Source organism: Triticum aestivum, chromosome 2D, assembly GCF_018294505.1.
Source record: "Triticum aestivum cultivar Chinese Spring chromosome 2D, IWGSC CS RefSeq v2.1, whole genome shotgun sequence".
Classification (NCBI taxonomy): Eukaryota; Viridiplantae; Streptophyta; class Magnoliopsida; order Poales; family Poaceae; genus Triticum; species Triticum aestivum.
This window is the reverse complement of record NC_057799.1, coordinates 638,253,603-638,275,933: the sequence shown is the minus strand read 5'-3', so window position 1 is coordinate 638,275,933 and position 22,331 is coordinate 638,253,603. Positions and strand designations below refer to the sequence as shown.

General features: G+C 45.7%; 2 pseudogenes; both read right to left on the bottom strand.

The window, feature by feature from the left end:
• Nucleotides 1–601: 601 nt before the first annotated feature.
• LOC123056122 (uncharacterized) lies at nucleotides 602–8,365 on the bottom strand (annotated as a pseudogene).
• A 1,233-nt stretch (nucleotides 8,366–9,598) lies between these two features.
• On the bottom strand, nucleotides 9,599–10,841 carry LOC123056121 (protochlorophyllide reductase A, chloroplastic-like; annotated as a pseudogene).
• Nucleotides 10,842–22,331: the final 11,490 nt, after the last annotated feature.

Sequence of the window (22,331 nt, the reverse complement as noted above, 5' to 3'; positions counted from 1 at the left end):
AACATACTATTCCTATGCCATCACTCTAGAGAAATACAACCAGAACGGGCTACTGTCAGTTATACTTATACCTACTGGTCAATGTACATGTCAATCCACAGAGGATAAAAAGTGAGGGGATGAAAGCAGGTATACATGATGATACCAGTCAGTCAGGTTCTTTTTTATAATAACATTAAGTGTTCAAGAAAGCGTTTTTAAGCGACGCTTAAGCGTGCTTAAGCGCTGAGCGATGGCAAACTGCTTAGCTTTTGCCCTAAGCGGTAGGTTAAGCGTTTTTTTTCTTAAATTTGGCTGGTTTTGAACTGCTTTTGCTTGTCTGCTTGCGCAATAATGGCAATATGCCATTTATCTTATTATTAGACTCTGTTCGGGAACTATTTCATTCATATTCTGGCAGAATTCTGGCACATGATCTATATTAGGTTATGACTATTTGAACTGGACTGCATTTTAGTTGTTATTTTGCTTGCTAATGTGAACCTGAAGTGTATTTGCTATGGTGTGAATTGTATTTTAGATGCTATATCAATTACCCATGTGCCATGTTTCCTACTTTACTGTGTATATTATTCAAAATCTGTCAAATTCTAGCCAATTTCATAAAACGCTTAAGCGCCCATTGCTCTAAGCTGTGGCCTTCTGCTTCGTTTACGCTTTCTGCTTTTTTGAACATTAAACATACTATTCCACAATGTATACTTGTTAATCCTCTCAGCCCATTACAACTGCCTTGGATCAGCTCTATATATCCTCCCATTCTCTCACTTGTACAAATGAAGTTTACTGTCGGGGCCTCCCCTGCAGTTCCCTGTTCAAAAAATACCAGTGCATTTTTTACTTCTGGGATACAAGTCCATATGAGAGCTGACAGATCAGTGTCAAAGCTTCGATTGCTGGCAAGGCTCTGAAAACAGTAAGCAAAATGGTCTGACTCTTTGCTCACAGCAACTGATGTGCAATGTCATGGGCATAACCAAATCATTGAATGGGCATAACAGGGAGGGAGAAAACTGGAATTAACAGGCTTCAACCAGCCTCCTAGAATGTTGATCAGCAACGACATGCAGTGAGTACTTTGAATGCAAACGGTGCGCTTGGTGCTGTCATACTTGGTTGCACTTTGCCCAAGACGGTTTCCTAAAAATCTAAACTTTGTCTCTTCCTCATCATCACTATCTATCTTCTTTGGTGTGATCCTATTCTGGTAACACCTCCACCTAAGCAGAAATCAAATTAAATAAAAAATAATAGCTCACGAGTTCTTGCCTTCGCTTCCAGCGGAATGATGAGTGGAGATGGTTCCATAGATTTCTTCCTGAAAATGGCATGTTGTTCTGCATTACAGCCTTAAAATTTGCCTCCTCTTCATCTGCCACGAAAGTGCGATCTCCTCACCCATACGATCAAATCCTCACTGGTAGAAAGCCGAACCGAGTTCACGTCTCAGCTGAAGTCGCCTTTCTGCAATATGAAACCTAACACATTCGACTGATCCTGGAACGTTGCAGCTGCAAACATCTTCACTGCCTTCACCAATTGGGTCAACGTAAAATGGTGATTTGTTGTTCTTGTATTTTGCAGGCCAGAGTTCTGTGCCCAACCATTTCAAGGTTTTCGGATCATCGCAATTTGCAGGTAGGACGTGGTCCACTGTGGCACCCTGCTTGATAATTGGAGCCCACTAGTATTTTATTCCTTCGCTGAGTTGTAGAAAGGCAACCACCAGAAGAGTTTAGCTGCTTCTTGCACTATGTCCATTCAAATTGCTCTCCCATTCTATGACCAATGAGGCTCCATTCATAATTTCAACAACTGTTTGTTTATTAGTATCCGAACCATTCAGGATGCCGAACCAGAAGTTGATGGTTTTGACTGCCTTGGACATCAACTCTGGCATTAGTGGTATCCTGCAGCAGTTGCAAGTTGCAACTCACTTCCTGCGCCAGGAAAAAAAATAGATCAGTGATATGAGTGTGGAATGTATAGATTCTGGAAAGTTATGCATAAAACATCACAAAGCAAAGCTTTTCATGTGGGGGAACACCAACCATCGTTGAAGTAAGGTCAACAGGCCTACTCAAATTTGGACTTATCTAACTAGAAAGATAAGATTTTTGACCCCTTCACCCTATATATTTAAAGACTATCACCCTATATATTTGCTTCATTTAAAGACTATCATCTCTAAAGAAATGAAGCAAGTAAATTATTTTTGACCCCTTCACCCTATATATCTCTCCCTTTTGACTCATGCGCCAAACAGTAGGGAGGGAGAGCAAAATCCAGTTTTAATGATTTGGCAATTTAATAGAGAACTAAAGGTATACTGTAGTTTTCACTTGTCTGCAGTGTAATGCGTAAGGAGGGTTAGGACAGATTTTTGCCCTCTGCCAGCATCCACATATCCCTCCAGAAGTTCTAACACATTGAGATGGCAATGGGACAAGTTTACGCATTTTCGCTCTATCTATATACTAGGTCACCAGATGAAGATTGAAGTAGTTAATTTCATTAAAAAAACAAATATATATCCGTAAAAAACAAATAAAAGCTCCTTTCCATCATCCAACCTACGCTATCAATCAAAATTATAAAAGAATAGCAACGGTCCATTTGCAGGGTTTCTTTAGCCAAAAAAGAAGTTTACAAGGCTGTTTATTCTTTAAGTCATGACTGAATGATTGAATGAATAGACTAGGTCATTGTAAGTGTGCCATTCACACTATCACATAGAAGCATTACCATGCTGTTTAACCAGCATTACCAATTACTCCCTCCGTAAAGAAATATGATCTGAATGCTCTAGGGAGTATATTATACTAGTACAATACTCCTACATGATAACCAATTCAGTTGCTATGTTTACATCTGCAATGACTGAATATGAAGATGCCAAACATTTTCGACAAAAGCATCGGAATCACCTGTAAGAGCGCTCCGTTCATCAAGCTTGCGCATTGAGCCGCCTCCCTGGCCACCGCCAACGCCACCGAGAAATATCCATCTGCCAATCCGGCGGCCGCACAGTCTCGGCGAGCCCCCCTCACCCAGTCCAGCATCCCTGCCACGTCTTCCCTCTTCCTCTTGAACACCACCTTCTGATGCTGATGCTGATGCTACTTCCCCCTTCCGTTGCAGTCCATGGGCGGATCTCCATTGGCGCCAGAGAGGAGCTCCATCCTCTGCTTCTCGGACGGTGGTGGCGCCGAGGTACTAGGCGTAAAGTAGCTTGACGGGCGAGGCGAGGGCGGTGAATCCAGGCGCCGGCGCTGGCGGGGGCCGACGACGCGTAGCCGGAGGCGGCGCGGACGGCGGCGAAGAGGCGGAGGAGGTCGGCGGCGTCGGGGATCTGCAGGCCATGGTGCACAACATCTTTATTGTTGTCAGGCCCAGCTCAAAGGGCCACACGATCTCAGACCAACCCAAAAGAAAGCCCACAAGTTCAGAAGAGGTGGGCCATACGTAGAAGCAGGTTTTGCCTAGAGCTTTTTATTTTTTGAAAGAGGACACGAAGCATTCCATTAAATACCAGCGCTGGACAAGTCGCCAGCAACAGCGTCATTTACAAAGTCTGGACACTCATCGAGCCAAATCTCACATATGTCAGCTCCTAGTTTAGTACCATACGCTGCTAAACAGTGCCACTACATTAAAAGTTCTAGGACAAGACACAACAGGTACATGATTGAAGCCCACTCTCAGCTTAAACTTAGGCAGTGTTCGGTTCCTATCCGCTCCTCTTAATTCCACTCCCGGAGCAGACCACACTTCAGCTCACTTCAACGGAGCTGTCGAAACCGAGCTCCACCAACTCGGCGGAATGGAGGAGCGGAGAGATTCCAAACGGGGCCTTAATATCTTTGAAGATAGCTCCTAATGTAGAGAGATCATAGTCTTTATTTGTTCACTGCTGACTCAAGTTGCACAGAGTCAGTCTCCATTATCACACAGTGACAACCCATCTGGATAGCTGTGTTTATGGCATGCAACATTGCCATTGCCTTCGAATGAAGCGCATCCGAAACTTGCTCCAAGTTTTCTGCACCAGCTGCTATTACTATACCACAATCGTTCCTGATAACAAAGCCCCAACCTCCAGAATTTGATTCCTTCAGGTAGGCGCCATCAGTGTTGATTTTCAAGATCTTCGGTGGAGGTCTAGACCATCTTTCTTTTTGTTGTTGCTCTTGTATTCTCCCTTCTCGCCTTACCTTAGAAAATTTCATAAGAAGATAGTTAATAGATTGACATATTTCATCAGAAGGTTTAATTTCATCTCCTGGATTTGCTCTATTCCTCTCATGCCACCATCGCCAAAGAAGCAGGCATGATTTAATATTTTCTTCTTCTTCATAGAGGTTCAAAATTTTCTCCATATAGCTCAAGGCATCTGTACAAGCTAGAATTTGTAATTTGACATGCTCCAACTGAGCTTTCCTCCACACATCCTTTACCCTCTTACACTTAATGAAACAATGGCCACCATCCTCATCCAACCGAAAACAGACAGGACAACGAGTGTCAATATGCATACCTCTTTGCTGGAGCTTCATACGCAGCGGTAAGGTATTTGTGGACCTGCGCCACACAAGAATTGAAGAACCTTGTTGGGGAGGGGAAGCGACCACAACTTTGGCCAATTGAAACCACATGTATCTTCATCTGCACTTGAGGAACCAGTTAGTCCTGAAATGGATTCGTGAGCCGCGGTGTCTACAGCAACTCTATAAGCAGATTTCATCGAAAATATACCTTTTTTATCATAATGCCATGCTATAAAATCACCATCATGTGTATGAATTGGGATTTGTAGAATAATATTTGCATCTTCAGGGAGAAAGGTTTGTCTAACTAAGTCTTCATCCCAATTGTTTGTGGTAGGATCAATCAAATCATTTACTTTAATTATAGCATTTCCACCCCTCTGTGTGATGACTCTCCTAGTACATCCTCTTGGAATCCAGGGATCAGACCAAATATTGATGTTGCTACCACTGCCTACTCTCCATATGATCCCCTTCTTGAGCAGATCTACTCCTTTTAGTATACCGCGCCATGTGTAGGATATGCCGCTTCTAGGCCTGGCTTCAAGAGTTGAGCCATCTGAGTAGTATCTTGCTGACAGGACCTGCACACATAAGGAAGCTGGGTTTTGAATGAGCCTCCATGCTTGTCTTGGCCAGATTGAAGGCATGGAGATCCCTAAGTCCCAAGCCTCATGTTTTCTTCGTCTTCGTCATCTTCTCCCAACTAGCCCAATGTATTTTATTCTCTTTATCCACTTGGCTCCACCAGTATCTTTTTATCATAGTGCTCAACTCTTCACATGGGGTCTTAGTTAGATCAAAGCAAGCCATGGAATACGCCGGGATTGCTTGTGCTACCACTTTAATGAAGATTTCTTTTCCACCTTTCGATAGGAGTTTTTCCTTCCATCCTTGGATCTTTCTGCACACCCTCTCTTTTACATACTCAAAGGTTCGTGCTTTGGCCTTACCCACATAGGATGGAACACCAAGATATCTTGGGGATAGACCTTGCGAGGTAACTTGCAGAATACTTCTCATTTTTGTCCTTCAACACTTGCCTTGTGTTTGCACTGAACAATATTGAGGATTTATCTTTATTAATCACATGGCTTGAAGCAGCTTCATAAAGATTTAGAATTCTACTAATTTCCCGAGCACTTTCAGCACTGGCCTCCAATAGAAGTAATGAATCAACCGCAAAGAACAAATGGCTTACACTAGGGGCTCCCCTACATACCTTGATTCCTTTTAGTGATCCCCTCATCTAAGCTTCATATAACATAGAGGAGAACCCCTCAACACAGATGAGAAACAAATAAGGGGAAAGTGGATCTCCTTGGCGCAGTCCTTTTTGGGGTGTAATCATATCGGTTGCATCTTGGTTCACTTTGATTTGGTACTTGACAGTTGAGACACACTTCATTATCAGTCTAATCCAATTCCTATCAAAACCCAAACTTTTCATCATATCTTCTAAGAATTTCCATTCAACGCAGTCGTAGGCTTTGCTCATCTCCAGTTTGAGCCGCGTAGCCCACGGAACCCATTCTTCTTCTTTGTAGGAAATGTGTTAGTTCATATGCCAATAGAATATTATCTGAAATTAGTCTCTCGGGTACAAAGGCGCACTGGTTAGGGGAGATGATGTCGGGGAGAATTACTTTGAGTCTATTTGTGATTACCTTATAGACCACCTTATACACCACATTGCACAGACTTATAGGTCTTAGATCCTTTATGCTCATTGGGTTGGTGTTCTTCATAATAAGCACTATTAGAGTATCGTTCCATCCTTCAGGCATATCTCCTCCTCTCAATATGTAAAGAACTTCTTTAGTGATATGGTTCCCCACAGTTTTCCAAAACCTTTTAAAGAAAATGGCTGGCATATCATCAGGTCCCGGGGTGTTTAAGTCACCGATGTTATCTAAGGCTCTTTTCACGTCCTCTTCTGTATATTCAGCACATAGCATGTCATTCATCTCTGGCGTCACCTTTGGCTGCACCATTCTCATAATTTCCCCATTATCTCCTACCGTCGTGGAGGAGAATATATTTAAAAAATAGTTTGCAATACGCTCTTTCAAATGTTCCTGCCCCTCCACCCAACTGTCACCCTCCCTTTTTAGCTTCTTAATGGTATTCCTTTTCTTTCTTTCGGAGGCAAAAGCATGAAAGAAGGATGTGTTCTTGTCACCATCTTGCAACCACTTAATATGGGCTCGTTGTTTCCAATGCGTATCTTGTTGTTGTTCCAAACGGTCTAGCTTCTCCATTAATAAGTGCTCTTTGCTGACCCCTTCTTGGTTCATGTCCCCTCTGCGTACCTCCTCTAGTTCTTTCCTAAGGGTTTTAATACGCTTTTGGAGATCGCCTAAAACATTAGCATCCCAGTCCTAGCTCTCCTGCTACCCTACGTAACATCCCCTGGGTATTATGTTCCCCTTGTATCCTAGCTCTGGCCCAAGCATTATTAACCACAAGCTCCTCTTCTTGTAACCATCTGGCTTCAAACCTGAAGCCATGAATCCTTCTCCTAGGCATATGTGATCTCCCATGTTCTTCCATTTGGATGGTTACTGGCATGTGATCTGAGTGGTATGGGTCCCCAAAACTTTGAAGTTAATTAGGGAATCTTGTGCACCAACTCTTCGTCCCCACTGCTCTGTCCAATCTTTCTTTAACAAAGCGTTTAGCATCCCAACTTTGATTGTGCCATGTGTATTTGTCCCCCACATAGCCTAAATCTGTCAATCCACAGTCCGCTAGAGATGCTCTAAAATTCTCCATTTGGCTTTGTGCTCTAGCTGCCCCCCCCTTATTCTCTTGATTATACATGTTCTCGTTAAAATCGCCAGCGCATAACCATGGGAGGTTTAACTGCTGATTTAGGATGCGCATTAACCTCCATGTTATTTCCTTTTGCCTAGAGCTCAGGGTCAAGTAAATGCACATTATTTACCCCACTCAAAATTTTCTCATAAAAAATCACCCCACTCAAAAAAGTGAATGCAAATTGAGTTCTAAAGCGATATCATGGTGATCCGTCATGATGGGCTGGGCAGCCCATGATTTCCCTTCTCCATATATTAGAGCAAGTACAACTAGTAGAATGCTCGTGCGTTGCTACAGGCTACGATTCATATAAATAAATCAAACAAATGATTAAGGCCGTCTTCAAGGTCGAAGCTCATTTCTCCCTCATACGTTTGGGATTGTTTGGACACCAAATGGGTGCCTAGTAGGCTCCCCAAAAGTCAATCTTTTGGACAGTCCGAGCTCCCCAAATCAAGCCCATATGTGGGGGAGAAATGTGGTTGTCCGAACTATCCGTCACGTTACCACTAACACACAGTTCCAATACAAAAACAGCACCCAATGATGCACCCTTCCCTTTTCTCGCAGAACCCTTACCTTCGCGCTCGATTTCATGCCATAGCGGGACATTTCTCGCTGAAGTCTTCTCCTTTAAAACCGGATGACGTCCACCTCACCTTGGCCATGGCGCCATGTCTCCTTTGCACCATACTTCCCCCACAAACCTAAAAGGGTGATAAATATGTACATAAAACTCAAAGGAGTTGATAAAAAATTAAATAAATGATGCTATCCGGCCGAAGTTGCACGCCGATCACGTGTTGGTCGTTGGATCTAACTTGATCCAACAGACCATGTGTCCTCCACCGGTCCATGGGTTGTGGGGACCGCACACCACTATCCCGCTCCTCCTTATCTTCTTCCTCGACGCGGATCCCCTTGTATCCATTGTCTCTCTCATTCTCATGGTTGAGGCCATGCATCCCTTCAACGTCGATATCCCCAAATCCCCTCATGACTCCCTCTCCTAAACAGGCCGACGATCTTCCTCACCCTTTCTCTATCACTCGCTAATCCCATGGCGTCCTCTCCTTTACCATGCCAGGGCCCAAGGACCTCCCGCATGCTTCTCTCACAAATCCCCATGCCCCCCCTCAAGCAGAGGACCAACACCTGTGCTGCAACCAACCGTGGTAAAGTTGCATCCGGCACCTTCGGAAGCTGCGAGTGGCGCCATCAGAAGCTGCAACGGGTGGAGGTGAGGTCCTGGCGAAACCGGTGAGATGCTGAAACCGACCGTCAAAAAGATGCAACCATTTGCAAGTTTTGCTGGAACATATGCTCATTTTTGTTGCGTAGGCAGACCATGCGATGTAGATGATACAACTAGCGACATGATTTCCTCGAGCAGTCGATGAGTTATTCTAGAACTGGTGCTTGATTTTTCTGTTGAGTAGGCAGACCATGCGACGTTGATGCTACAATCGATGATGTTATTTGCTGGATCCGTTGGCGAGTTTTGCTGGAACTGATGCTTCATTTTGTTGCATAGGCAGACCCCATGACGTGAAAGCTATAACTGACGAAGCGATTTGCGGGGATCAGCGGCATGATTTGCTGCGTTGGCGGACATGCAATTTGGGCAACTGCGACGACATCAGGGTCCCCGACGAGGCGTCGGAGTCAAATGCTCCTCGGTGTGCCATGGTTGGCATTGTTGCTTCCTCGAACCGGCTACATGGCAGGAGCTGCACCTGGGGGTGTCTGCAAGCTACAATAGTGTGACACCTGTGCTGCAAGCTAGGCGAGATCGATAGGGACTACCAGGGGCGGTTCAACGATGTCGACATGATGCTGCAAGGTAGCCGATGGTGTTGCAAGGAGACAGAGCTATGGTGCGAGGTGTCGAGTCCCATCCATCCACTAATCATCCATGGCGAGCCGCGCTGCAAAAGGTTTTTAGCGTGACGCGCGTAGCGCGGCTGTTGGAGATGCTCTTAGACAGAACCATACGCTCTGTTTTATTATTTTTTAAATGTGCAGTGAAATGTTAAAAATAAGCAACTCAATCAATCAATCCAGACTACAATGTATGCCATCCTCAATCAGGCCTGCAGTTTTATTATTCATGGTTCGCCGAAAATTGTACATCTTCCACACGAGATCTATGCACTCTCACCGACACTCGCAAGGCCTCTCCCGCGTAATTGAGTTTTTAAAAAGGCATAAATATGATAATTACCAATGTTAAAAAATGCGACAAGTTCGGCATCGGCGTCCTAGATGCATGCATTGCCTGGACGTGGCCAGAGCCGGAGGTGGGTGGGAGATCAGGCGAGTCCGACGAGCTTCTCGCTGAGCTCCCAGACCTTGCGGGCCTTCTCGGGGTCGCTGGCCTCCTGGGAGAGCTGGTTCTCGAAGGATGCCGAGTCCTTGTTCCAGCTCCAGTACACGCCGGACTTGGTCAGGCTGGGCTCCGCCACCACCTGCGCCAGCCTCTTGCCGGACTCCGCCTCCCAGACGAACCTCATCGTGATGAACTTCTGGAACGGCGGGAAGAGCGTGCGGAACAGCGGGATGTGCTCCCGGAACAGCCCCGTGGTGGCGATGCAGCCGGGGTAGAGCGAGGAGAAGGTGATGCCGGTCTCCTTGTGGTACCGCTGGTGGAACTCCTGCATGGTCAGCATGTTGCACACCTTGCTGTCCTTGTACGCCTTGGCGCCGTCGAAGCTCTCGTCCCCGTCGATCATTGTGGGCCCGACGCACCGCTGAGGCCGCCGGCGAGCCCGCGGAGGTCACCGAGGCTGGCCTTGGGCGGCACGTTGCCCGCCTGCGTGTTGCCGTTGCCGGTGATGGAGCCGACGATGACCATGCGGCGGGACGGGTAGTCGGACTTCTGAAGGTCCTCCATGAGGAGGCGGGCGAGCAGGAAGTGGCTGAGGTGGTTCACGCCCACGCTCATCTCGTGCCCGTCGGCGGTGAATGTCGGCGTGCGCGCCGTGGGGCGGTAGATGGCGGCGTTGCACACGAGCACGTCCAGCGGCATGTCGGCACGGCGGAACGCGTCGACGAACTGTCGGACGCTGTCCAGCGAGGCGAGGTCGAGAGTAAATAGCATAAAACTACCACTTTTCGTGCTAGGGTTCCAAAAAACCACCACTTTTTTTGTGACTGATACCTACTACTTTTCTCGTCGGCTGTCTCAAGAAACCCAAATCGCCCGTTGCTAGCGTTTTGAACCGTTTTCTAACGGTCCGGGCCCGCCTGTCAGGCCACGTCAGCGCCGCGCGTGACGGCGAGGCCGTTAACGGACGTTACTCGGACCGACCCGTGCGGTCGGACTGCACCCGCTCGCTCGCTCATTAAGTCGTCTCCCTCCCTCTCACTCTGCTCCCCGGCCCGCACTCATCTCTCTCTCGCTGTCACTCTCCTCTCCTCTCTGCTCTTCGACGCCGGCGGCGACTTGCGCTGTGGAAGCTCCACCGCCGCCATGCCTTCCTGGAATGACGGGGATACGAGCTCAGAGGATGAGTGCGACATCACAAGCATGGACATGGCTCTTTGGGTAAGTTTTTCGATCTGCTGAGCTAGGGTTAGGGTTCATCTAGGAGCTAGATTAGGTTAGTGTTCATCTTGGTGAGCTAGGGTAAGCTTTGGTTACTGTTATTTAGTAGGCAGGGTTATGGTTGCTGTTTGAGCTATGTTTATGTATGCTTGAAAACTAGGGTTAGGGTTAGGGTTCTTGCTGGATTTGGGAATTAATTTGTGATCTATGTCTGGTTCTGTGAGCTAAGGTGATTTTGTTGATGTGTTCATGCAGGAGACCCCTGACACCACCGTGGAGCCTCTTTTCTGTGGCCAGCTGGAGCTTTCTGAACCCACCTGCATGATGCACCACATGAGGCCAATTAAGTGTGTGGCATTTGAAGGAACCTTAACTGGAAGGCGTTTCTATGGTTGTCTAGTGCCGCAGGTATAGTACCTTAATTGGAATCATTTTCTTCTGAACCCACACATGTATTTACAAGGATGCCAAGTTGCTGTTCTGAACCCACACAATATTATGTTGACAAGTTGCTGTTCTGAACCCACACAATATTATGTTGACAAGTTGCTCTTCTGAACCTACACTGTATTATTTAGGATGAACTGCAATATGCCTTGTATTAAGGTATTGAGGGATATGGTTACTATAAAAAATGCTTATGTATAGGAAGCATATATCTGTGAATGTACTTGTACAAGCAGGTTGGGTTTCAGTTATAGTTTGAGTTATATTAAACAACATATTCAGTTTACTTAAGCCTCACCTTCAGTTTCTTAGTCTGATATGATTTGTTGTTATGAAATTGAGTGCACTTAGTGATGTATATTTCAATTTCCAAATGCAGAGTGAAGGTGTTAACTGTGGTGTTACTGAGTGGGTTGACAAGCCCAGGCATCCAATTCTTCAGAATTGCTTGTCCAGGCTGTGGGACATGTACCATGAACATAATTGTGGCAGGGTAGTTGATAAGCAGAAGTATGAGAAGCATTTGGCCAAGCTTAAGACTGAAAATGACAAGCTGTGCATTGAGTGCACAAAGCTTGTCCAAGATGTTTGATTGGCAGGATGGTAGGGTAGACTACATGGATTACCAGAAGGTAGTTGAGGAGGAAGAATTTGAGAAGAAGAAGAAAGAGGTAGAAGAAAGTGCTAGGTTGGAGGTTCAGATGGAGAAGCTCAAACTTGCCAAGGAACAAAGGTGCATTTTACAGAGTCAAGCTGACATTATCAAGAATACCAGGAAGGCAATGAAGGAGGTTGAACAGGAGAGAGATTTGCTTAAGATAGAGAAGGCCAAGCTTGAGCATGTGGTGAATGAGCTGCTGAATGATGGGCATGCAAGCAAGGAGAAACTTGAGAAAATCAAGGCCATCCTTGATTCATGAAGTGTGTTCTGCAGATGGTGAAGTACATCCAAGGCCTTTATAAGTATGTGGCCTAACAATCTGATGTGAAGATATGGGGTGTACATTTTGGGGAATGTGAAGCTAATCTAGTCTATGTCTATGCCAATGTTAAGAACTGTAGTTTATGCTGCTAGAACCTTTAATGCTAAGTTATGAACTAAGTTGTAATGAACGTTCTGCTTGTATTTGAACCTCTGATGCTACGTTATGGAGTCAATGATAAGCACCGCTGGACTATGCTATGTGTTTTTTTTATGTTTAAAAGGTAGTTATGTTTATTAGTGCTTTGTACCTGGGCTTTGTGGCCTAGTTATATTTACAAACCCAGGCCTACTCCACCCACCCTCCACTGCTCATAAATAGCCTACTCCCACCACCCTCCTCCCTTCAGAACACAGCCGCCACACCCCACCTCTAGAAACCCTAGATGGATCCAGAGCTTGGGGAGGTGACAGATGAGGAAGAGGAGGCAGTGCATGCAGTGGATGTGAGGAGGCAAAGGGCTCGCCCTGCGGTGCCCATGCCATCAGCTTGGGAGCTAGAGTGGGAGCTGGAGTTCAAGAGGAGGCTGGCAGAGAAGATCTTGGAGAAGTGCAACTCAGATGAGTTCACAGTTCTTGTCCCTGGCGGCAGGCGCAAGAGCTCAGGGAAGATCATCAAGTGGGCTAGGGCACAGGCAGTAATCACTCCTCACCCTTCTACCAGAGCAAAGTGGCGCCGTTTCTTCGATCGTTACGATTGAGAGTTGTTAGTAGTTATTTTAATTATGAATAAGAGTATGAGCTATGTATCCCTTCCACTTTCTGTACAACTGTTTGTATGAAAGAATGTTTGCATGGTGGAATCTATGAATGTTTGATTATTTGAAAGAATGTTTCTATCAATCTGTGCATCAGTTGCAAAGCTCATAAGTTTCAAACACTCAGGTAGTGCAACCCAGAAGTGCAACCCAGAAGTTTGAAACAATCTTTGCATCAGGAAGTGCAACCCAGAAGTCACAAACACTTAGGTTTCATAATGCAAACACTCAGGTTTCATAATGCAAGCAAATACATAGGTTTCAGGAACCAAATACTCAGGTTTTAGGAAGCAAATACATAGGTTTTAGGAAGCAAACACTCAAGTTTCAGCAAACAAATACATAGGTTTCAGCAAGCAAACACTTAGGTTTCAGCACTCATACAGTGCAAACAACACAACTTTCCAGCACTCAATAGTTACCACTAGCAGTGAAATATGCCTTCCACTTTCCAGTTGGCTTCCTAACCCTCTTGGACCCAATCTCCATCTCAGAGTGAGCAGCTTGCCTTGGAGCATTGAAACATGTGTACCCCCCTCCTCTGCTAGCTGTTGATGCTCTCGTGTTCTTTGCTGGAGAGGCAATGGATGACCTTGTGTTCTTGGCTGGTGAAGATGTGCTAGGAGCCCTTGTCTCCTTGGTTGCTTTGGTCTTCTTGGCAGGTGCTGGAGTAGCATAAGCAGCTGCCTTGTTCCTCTTTGCTGGTCCTGGAGTAGCTGTGGCTGTTGCAGGCCTCTTCCTAGCTATGGCTGGTGCTGATGGTGCTGATGGTGGTGGTGGTGCAACCACACCTGTAGTAGCTCTGGTAGATGAAGAGTAGTCTGACCTATTCTCCTGCACATTTAACAAAGCAAATTAGAATTAAACCACCTAGCCTATGAAACAGAAATTTCTTTATCAATAAGCATACCTGGTGATTATTCTTTCTCATCTGCAGTTTGGGTTTCAGTGGAATACCACATGTGGTATATCTGTGACCTTGCTTATTGCAATTGCTACAAGTCACTGTCCCAATTCTTGATGTATCCTTCTTGGCAGGCACCTCAAAATGTCCTTTCCTCCTAGCTATCTGCTTTTTACCCTTCTTTTCTTTGAATACTGGAGGAGATATGTCATCCCCCATGGTGTGTGGCCAACAATCAGGGCCTGGAATAGGGTATATAATATGCTTGTAGGTTTCACAATAGAGGGGCTTCTTGAAGAACTCATGGACAAAATCTTCAGGGTGTAGCTTCACCTTCTGCATTGTTGCTATAGCATGACTACATGGAACAGCTGTCATATCCCACCTCCTGTAGTCACAAGTGTAGTTGTTTAGGTTTACACAGTAGGTCTTTTCTGAACTACTTGTAACTTGCCAAATGCCTGGTCCAGCCATATATGCATCACAATATTTTGCCCATTTCTTGGCCTCCTCCAATATCTCAGAGTAAGTGGGTGTGATATCCCACCTACATGTCTCTGTCTTCTCCCTAATCTTCTGAAACTTGATCATGAGTTTTGTCCTCATTCCTTCAAGCATTGTCCTTATGGGCTTGTTCCTAACATCCAGAATCATCCTGTTGAAAACTTCACTAAGATTGTTTACAACAAGGTCTGTCTTGCATATAGTATCCATTCTATGCCTGGCCCAAGTATGGACTGGTATGTTGGACAACCACTTCCATGCCTCCTCACTCTCTTTCTTCAATGCTTCCATGCCCAGATCATGCCCATGCTTAGTGAAAGAATATGCAGCCTGGTCTTGATGTTTTTTCAATTCATCCCCTCTAAACCCAGCTGATTGGAAGTTGGCATATATGTGTATTAAACAAAATCTTTGAGGGGAATCAGGAAATACATCCTCTATTGCATTGAGCAGACCCTGTTCATTGATTTTGTATTAATAACTAGTGAAGTAAGTAGAGAAAGCATTACATAGTGCAAGGAAAAGCAGTACATAGTGAAAGGAAAAGCAGTTAAATCATGAAGAGTAGTTGTACCTTTTGCCTGTCTGACATAATTGTGTAGGGCCCAAACTTGTTGCCACTACCAATTATTGTCCTTAACTGTGTAAGAAACCAAGTCCAACTATCTGTCTCCTCCTTGTCAACAACACCAAATGCAATAGGGAAGATGTTGTTGTTGCCATCCCTCCCTGTTGCTGCCAGGATTTGCTGCCCAGTGCTTAGTTTGATGAAGCATCCATCAAGACCTGCATTTTAAGCCATTAGTAAGCAGCAACATGTAATGCAATCCCTATTTAAGCACTATACAGACTAGATTTACCTATGAAAGGCCTGCAACCATTTAGGAACCCCTCCTTACAAGCAAACAGACAATAAAACATGTAATGAAACCTTGGGGTAGGTGCTGGGTGGAGTTCAAATTCCTTTGTTGTCACAACACACCTACTACCAGGGTTTGTGTCCAAAACACACTGCAGATAGTCTCTTAACCTGTAGTATTGTGTCTTGTGATCCCCTTGCACAACATCAACTGCTTTCCTCCTTGCCCTGTAGGCCAAACTTTTTGGAACATGTACTCCAAATTTCTTTTTTGTATAACTCAGTATAGTCTCAACACCTGCACCAGGATTGGATCTTACAGTATCCTCAACAGCCATTGCAACCCACTTCATGGTAACCTTTGTGTTCTCTCCACCTGCTCCACAGGTGTGATCAAGATTCATCTTCTTGATGCTAAAGGTTGACTCATGGGCAATCTTAGAAACAGTAATATAAAACTCACAACCATGCTTTCTATCTGAGCACCAGGCTATGATCCTACTTGGATCATTCCTATGGTACTCAAAGTTCCTAAGTGTCCTAACATGGTAGTTTCTCAATGCTTCTCTGGACTCTACCACATTCAGAAAGCACAAATGAATCCTAAACTGTTCATGTGCATCAGGCCTAGAGGAATCATACCATATTCTCTCCTTCTTCTTCTTCAATTTTCTCTTCCTACTACAAGGCAACCTAGGTGCATCATCTTCTTCATCAGAAATGCCTTCATCACCTGGAAAGCAGAACTCATCAGCTTCTGGCATGAAATCTTCAAACTTTATGTGATCTGGCTCACTATGTGATCTGCTTGTTGGGCCTTGTTTCCTCACAGGTATCTTCTGTGCCACAGTTTTCACATGATCTGAAGCTTCTTCTTCATCATCTTCTTCAGAACCATTTGGCTCCTGCCAAAACTCTGAGGGTTCAGAAGCAGCCCCAAAATAATGCTCAGCCATCTCTTCCTCTTCCCTGTAGTGCTGACTTGTTCCTTCACCACCTTCATCTTCTCCCCTAGCCCAAGACTTGTATGAAATTTTCTTCCCTCTGTAATCACCCCTGAAAAACTCAAAATCTGAAGAGGATTTGTCCAACTCATCTTCATCTTGATCTTCTGCTTCAATGCCTTCAATTTCCACTGCCTCTTTTCCATTGTTGAAATTACAGCTCTGCTGTGTGTTAAAATATGGATCAACGGGCACAACTGGAGGTTGTGAAGAATTTGAGACAGGGAAAAGGACACCTTCTGGGGAAACACTATAAACAATGGGATCACCAACTTGACTCATTGGAATCTGCTCTTCAAGCAAGGTGTGGTCCACGTTTGCATCTGCTGGATTTGGGTCACTAGCCTCTCTCACTGTTATGTTCAATACTTTCTTCTCAGCAAACAAATCTAGCATCTCCTCCACCTTCTCATCACTGTCCAAAACCTCAATGCCCTCCAGCCCCTTACCCTCATCCTTAACATATGACAGATAGGCATCCAATGTAGGAGATATGCCCTAGAGGCAATAATAAATGATATTATTTATCTCCGAGTTCATAATTATGTTTATGTTCCATGCTATAACTGCTATGGTTCTCGAGTCTGCAATAACCACGAGGCTCGGAGGAAGACTCATATGCACGTGTGGAATAATAAACGGTAAAATGTATTCCTAGTCTGGCCTCTAAGACTAGCTCAAGTGTTGCATGATGGTTATGTTTTCCTGATCATGGGCATGTCTATGTCAGCAACCTTGAGGGCATAATGTTAAGAGAACATTTGTGTTGAATCGACCCGGCATGATGTTATGCTATGAGATTCATTCGTCACAAGTTTATTGGTACATAACACAGAGATGGTTAACGTTTGCATGATTCCTTAGACCATGAGAGTATCGAGTTTCTTCATGCTTGCTTCATGAACTTTGGGGTTTGTTAAACGTCATCCGTAAAAGGGTGGCTATTACGGCGGCTTACGGGTTCATGGAAAAGTGTGTCAAGTAACTTGATAGCTCAAGATTGGGATTTGCTCCTCCGACGATGGAGAGATATCTCTGGGCCCTCTCGGTGTTACGGTATCCATCATCGTCTGGCCAGACACTTTGTGATTTGATCACGGGGATGCCGGAACACGATAACGAGAAAAGAGAACAATATCGGTAACGAGGTAACTAGCATAGTGGACAAGTTGTTGATCCACGGGAATGCCAACATGTCTCACCTCGGGTATTTGTAACATATCGCGAAGCAACAGGAATAGCACACGGCAACTGGAGGTTCACTCGAATATTTATTCGTGTGGGTATAGGGGTCAATATGGGTGTCCACGGCTCCGATGTTGATCATTGATCGGAAGGGGTTCCGCGTCATGTCTATACTTCACCGAACCTATAGGGTCACACGCTTAAGGGTCATCTATCTGCTGAATACTAGACAGGGAGTCTGAGAGAAAATCACCGGAAAAGTTTCGGACACCGAAAAGTTTCGGACAGCGGAATCGTACCGCAGAGAGAGGTCATCGGATAAGTTTCGATGATACCGAAAAGTTGTTTCGGGATACACCATTAAGTCAAATTGGTTTCGGCACATGCCTGATAATTCTTGGAGGATGCCAGAATCATTCTGGAAGCTTTTTGGAATTTTCTGAGATAAAAACCGGAAATGTTCCGGAGCTGCCGGAGCCACTTCAGATGCGTTTCGCAGATGAAAATCACTAAAACCGGAATTGTTTCGGAACGCGTTGAAAATCATTTTAGTGGGTACTGGAAATGTTCTTAGCCCACATAAATATTTTCAGTTCGATCAGACGCTGAAAAATGTCGTCGTGAATAGTGAAAAATCAGCTTTATGGTTACTTTATGGAAAGCCACCTTTTGGGGCTTTGCTCCAAAAGATCTTGAGGATGACATGGATGGATAGGAGCCATTTTTTGGGCCCCTCATGGGGGTGTGGCCGGCCACATGGGGTATCCCCCCCTTGGGGACCCTCTTGTTCCTTGGTTTCACTCCTAGGTCCTTGTGGAAGGACTTCATTCATGTGCATTTTGGGTTTTTTGTGAAACTACCCTACCCCCTTGGGATTTCCTATAAATAGAGGTGGAGGGGCAGCCCTCCACACTCATCCCTTGCTCTCATACACATGCCATGCATTATCTGGCTTCTTCTCTCCCTCCCACGAAAAGAGTTTCGTAGAGCCGTAAGGCTGTCTGGGTTCCGGCAGGAACTAGTTCTGGACGGCGAAGCCCTGCCGGATAGATGACACCGTATGTGTGCAACTCTGTAGAGAGATCGTAGTTTCGGTCTTAGTTCATGAGTGCCTCCCGAAGGGCTGTCCGTGTGACCGTCCGAGTTTCAAAGGTCCTCCCGAAGGGCTGTCCGAGTGACCGTTCGAGTTTCGAAGGTCCTCCCGAAGGGCTGTCCGCGACACCGTCCGGGGGGCTGTTCGACCGCCTCCTGGAGGGCTGTCTGAGGAGCAGATGAGGGTATACATCCTCGCGGTTGGGAGGTTGTAAATCCTAGCTGCGGGGATCTGCACCGCCGATCGTCATCGACTCTACTTCCCGCTGCGCTACGAGTCGGTAACGAAAAAGATCAAACCATGTATGCAGTCTCCATAGTGGTCCTGGGCTGGTGCGTAGGTCAGAAATTTTTTGTTTTCTGCTGCGTTCCCCTACATCCAACCCATAGCCCTCAAGTTCAATAAGTGCTAACAATAACAGGTAATTCATTTCTGATAAGGAAAACTTCCTTTCCATGTTGTCTCTACCCTGAAAATGCAGCCTCAATTCCCATACTTCATCATCCAAACTATGCAAAAAAAGAAACAACACATTCAGATTTCTTCAGATTTTCAAGTTAAAAAGTATGCAACAGTTTCACTTGCACAACATATCATCCAAACCTAAACCCTAATTCATATATTGCTTACAATGTATACATAATAATATACCAAAGAAACTAATTCATTAACAATCTAAGAAACAAATCCTAACCCTAGTTCATAAATAAACTAAGAAAAATAATTAAAACAATTCATAACTTATTCCACGCCACCAAGTGAGGAGGCCCACTGGCGCCCGCCTTCTGGATCCGCGTGGATGCATTTGGCCACTGCCCTGGCCGCGCGGAACGCCGGCGAGATCTGGACCTCCTGCGTTGGTGGCCCAGACGAGCGCTGGGTCGGGAAACTTGCGCTGCCTAGCCACTTGTTGACCTCGGAGTGAGCACCGCCCTCGCCGCTGGCTATCGCCCTAGGCTCGCCGTCGTCCTTCTTCTTCGCCGCCGCCATCGTCGTGAGAGACAGAGAGCACGGGGGAAAGGAGGAGCGAGAGAGAGAGATGCTGCCGATAGAGAGAGAAAGGCAGCGAGCGAGCGGGTGCGGTCCGACCGCACCGGTCGGTCCGAGTAACGGCCGTTAACGGCCTCGCCGTCACGCACGGTGCTGACGTGGCCTGACAAGCGGGCCCGGACCGTCAGAAAACGGTTCAAAACGCTAGCAACGGGCGATTTGGGTTTTTTGAGACAACCGACGAGAAAAGTGGTAGGTACCAGTCACAAACAAAAAAGTGGTGGTTTTTTGGAACCCTAGCACGAAAAATGGTATTCCTTTTCTTTCTTTCGGAGGCAAAAGCATGAAAGAAGGATGTGTTCTTGTCACCATCTTGCAACCACTTAATATGGGCTCGTTGTTTCCAATGCGTATCTTGTTGTTGTTCCAAACGGTCTAGCTTCTCCATTAATAAGTGCTCTCTGCTGACCCCTTCTTGGTTCATGTCCCCTCTGCGTACCTCCTCTAGTTCTTTCTTAAGGGTTTTAATATGCTTTTGGAGATCGCCTAAAACATTAGCATCCCAGTCCTAGCTCTCCTGCTACCCTACGTAACATCCCCTGGGTATTATGTTCCCCTTGTATGCTAGCTTTGGCCCAAGCATTATTAACCACAAGCTCCTCTTCTTGTAACCACCTGGCTTCAAACCTGAAGCCATGAATCCTTCTCCTAGGCATATGTGATCTCCCATATTCTTCCATTTGGATGGTTACTGGCATGTGATCTGAGTGGTATGGGTCCCCAAAACTTTGAAGTTAATTAGGGAATCTTGTGCACCAACTCTTCGTCCCCACTGCTCTGTCCAATCTTTCTTTAACAAAGCGTTTAGCATCCCAACTCTGATTGCGCCATGTGTATTTGTCCCCCACATAGCCTAAATCTGTCAATCCACAGTCCGCTAGAGATGCTCTAAAATTCTCCATTTGGCTTTGTGCTCTAGCTGCCCCCCCCTTATTCTCTTGATTATACATGATCTCGTTAAAATCGCCAGCGCATAACCATGGGAGGTTTAACTGCTGATTTAGGATGCGCATTAACCTCCATGTTATTTCCTTTTGCCTAGAGCTCAGGGTCAAGTAAATGCACATTATTTACCCCACTCAAAATTTTCTCATAAAAATGAAGGAGATATGCCCTAGAGGCAATAATAAAGTATTATTTATTTCCTTGTATCATGATAAATGTTTATTATTCATGCTAGAATTGTATTAACCGGAAACATAATACATGTGTGAATACATAGACAAACAGAGTGTCACTAGTATGCCTCTACTTGACTAGCTCGTTAATCAAAGATGGTTATGTTTCCTAGCCATAGACATGAGTTGTCATTTGATTAACGAGATCACCTCATTAGGAGAATGACGTGATTGACTTGACCCATTCCGTTAGCTTAGCACTCGATCGTTTAGTATGTTGCTATTGCTTTCTTCATGACTTATACATGTTCCTATGACTAAGAGATTATGCAACTCCCGTTTACCAGAGGAACACTTTGTGTGATACCAAACGTCACAACGTAAATGGGTGATTATAAAGGTGCTCTACAGGTGTCTCCAAAGGTACTTGTTGGGTTGGCGTATTTCGAGATTAGGATTTGTCACTCCGATTGTCGGAGAGGTATCTCTGGGCCCACTCGGTAATGCACATCACTATAAGCCTTGCAAGCATTGTGACTAATGAGTTAGTTGCGGGATGATGTGTTACGGAACGAGTAAAGAAACTTGCCGGTAACGAGATTGAACTAGGTATCGAGATACCGACGATCAAATCTCGGGCAAGTAACATACCGGTGACAAAGGGAACAACGTATGTTGTTATGCGGTCTGACCGATAAAGATCTTCGTAGAATATGTGGGAGCCAATATGGGCATCCAGGTCCCTCTATTGGTTATTGACCGGAAACGTGTCTCGGTCATGTCTACATAGTTCTCGAACCCGTAGGGTCCGCACGCTTAACGTTACGATGACAGTTTTATTGAGTTTTGATGAAACCGAAGGAGTTCGGAGTCCCGGATGAGATCGGGGATATGACGAGGAGTCTCGAAGTGGTTGAGACGTAAAAATCGATATATTGGACGACTATATTCGGACTTCGGAAAGGTTCCGAGTTATTCGGGTATTTTTCGGAGTACCGGAGAGTTACGGGAATTCGTATTGGGCCTTAATGGGCCATACGGGAAAGGAGAGAAAGGCCTCAAAAGGTGGCCGCACCCCTCCCCATGGTCTGGTCCGAATTGGACTAGGGAAGGGGGGCGCACCCTTCCTTCTTTCTCCTTCCCCCTTCCCTTCTCCTACTCCCACAAGGAAAGGAGGAGTCCTACTCCCAGTGGGAGTAGGACTCCCCCCTATGGCGCGCCTCTCCCCTTGGCCGGCTGCCTCCCCCTTGCTCCTTTATATACGGGGGCAGGGGGGCACCCCAGAGACACAACAATTGATCCTTGAGATCTCTTAGCCGTGTGCGGTGCCCCCCTCCACCATATAACACCTCGATAATACCGTTGCGGAGCTTAGGCGAAGCCCTGCGTCGGTGGAACATCATCATCGTCACCATGCCGTCGTGCTGACGAAACTCTCCCTCAACACTCGGCTGGATCGGAGTTCGAGGGACGTCATCGAGCTGAACGTGTGTAGAACTCGGAGGTGCCGTAC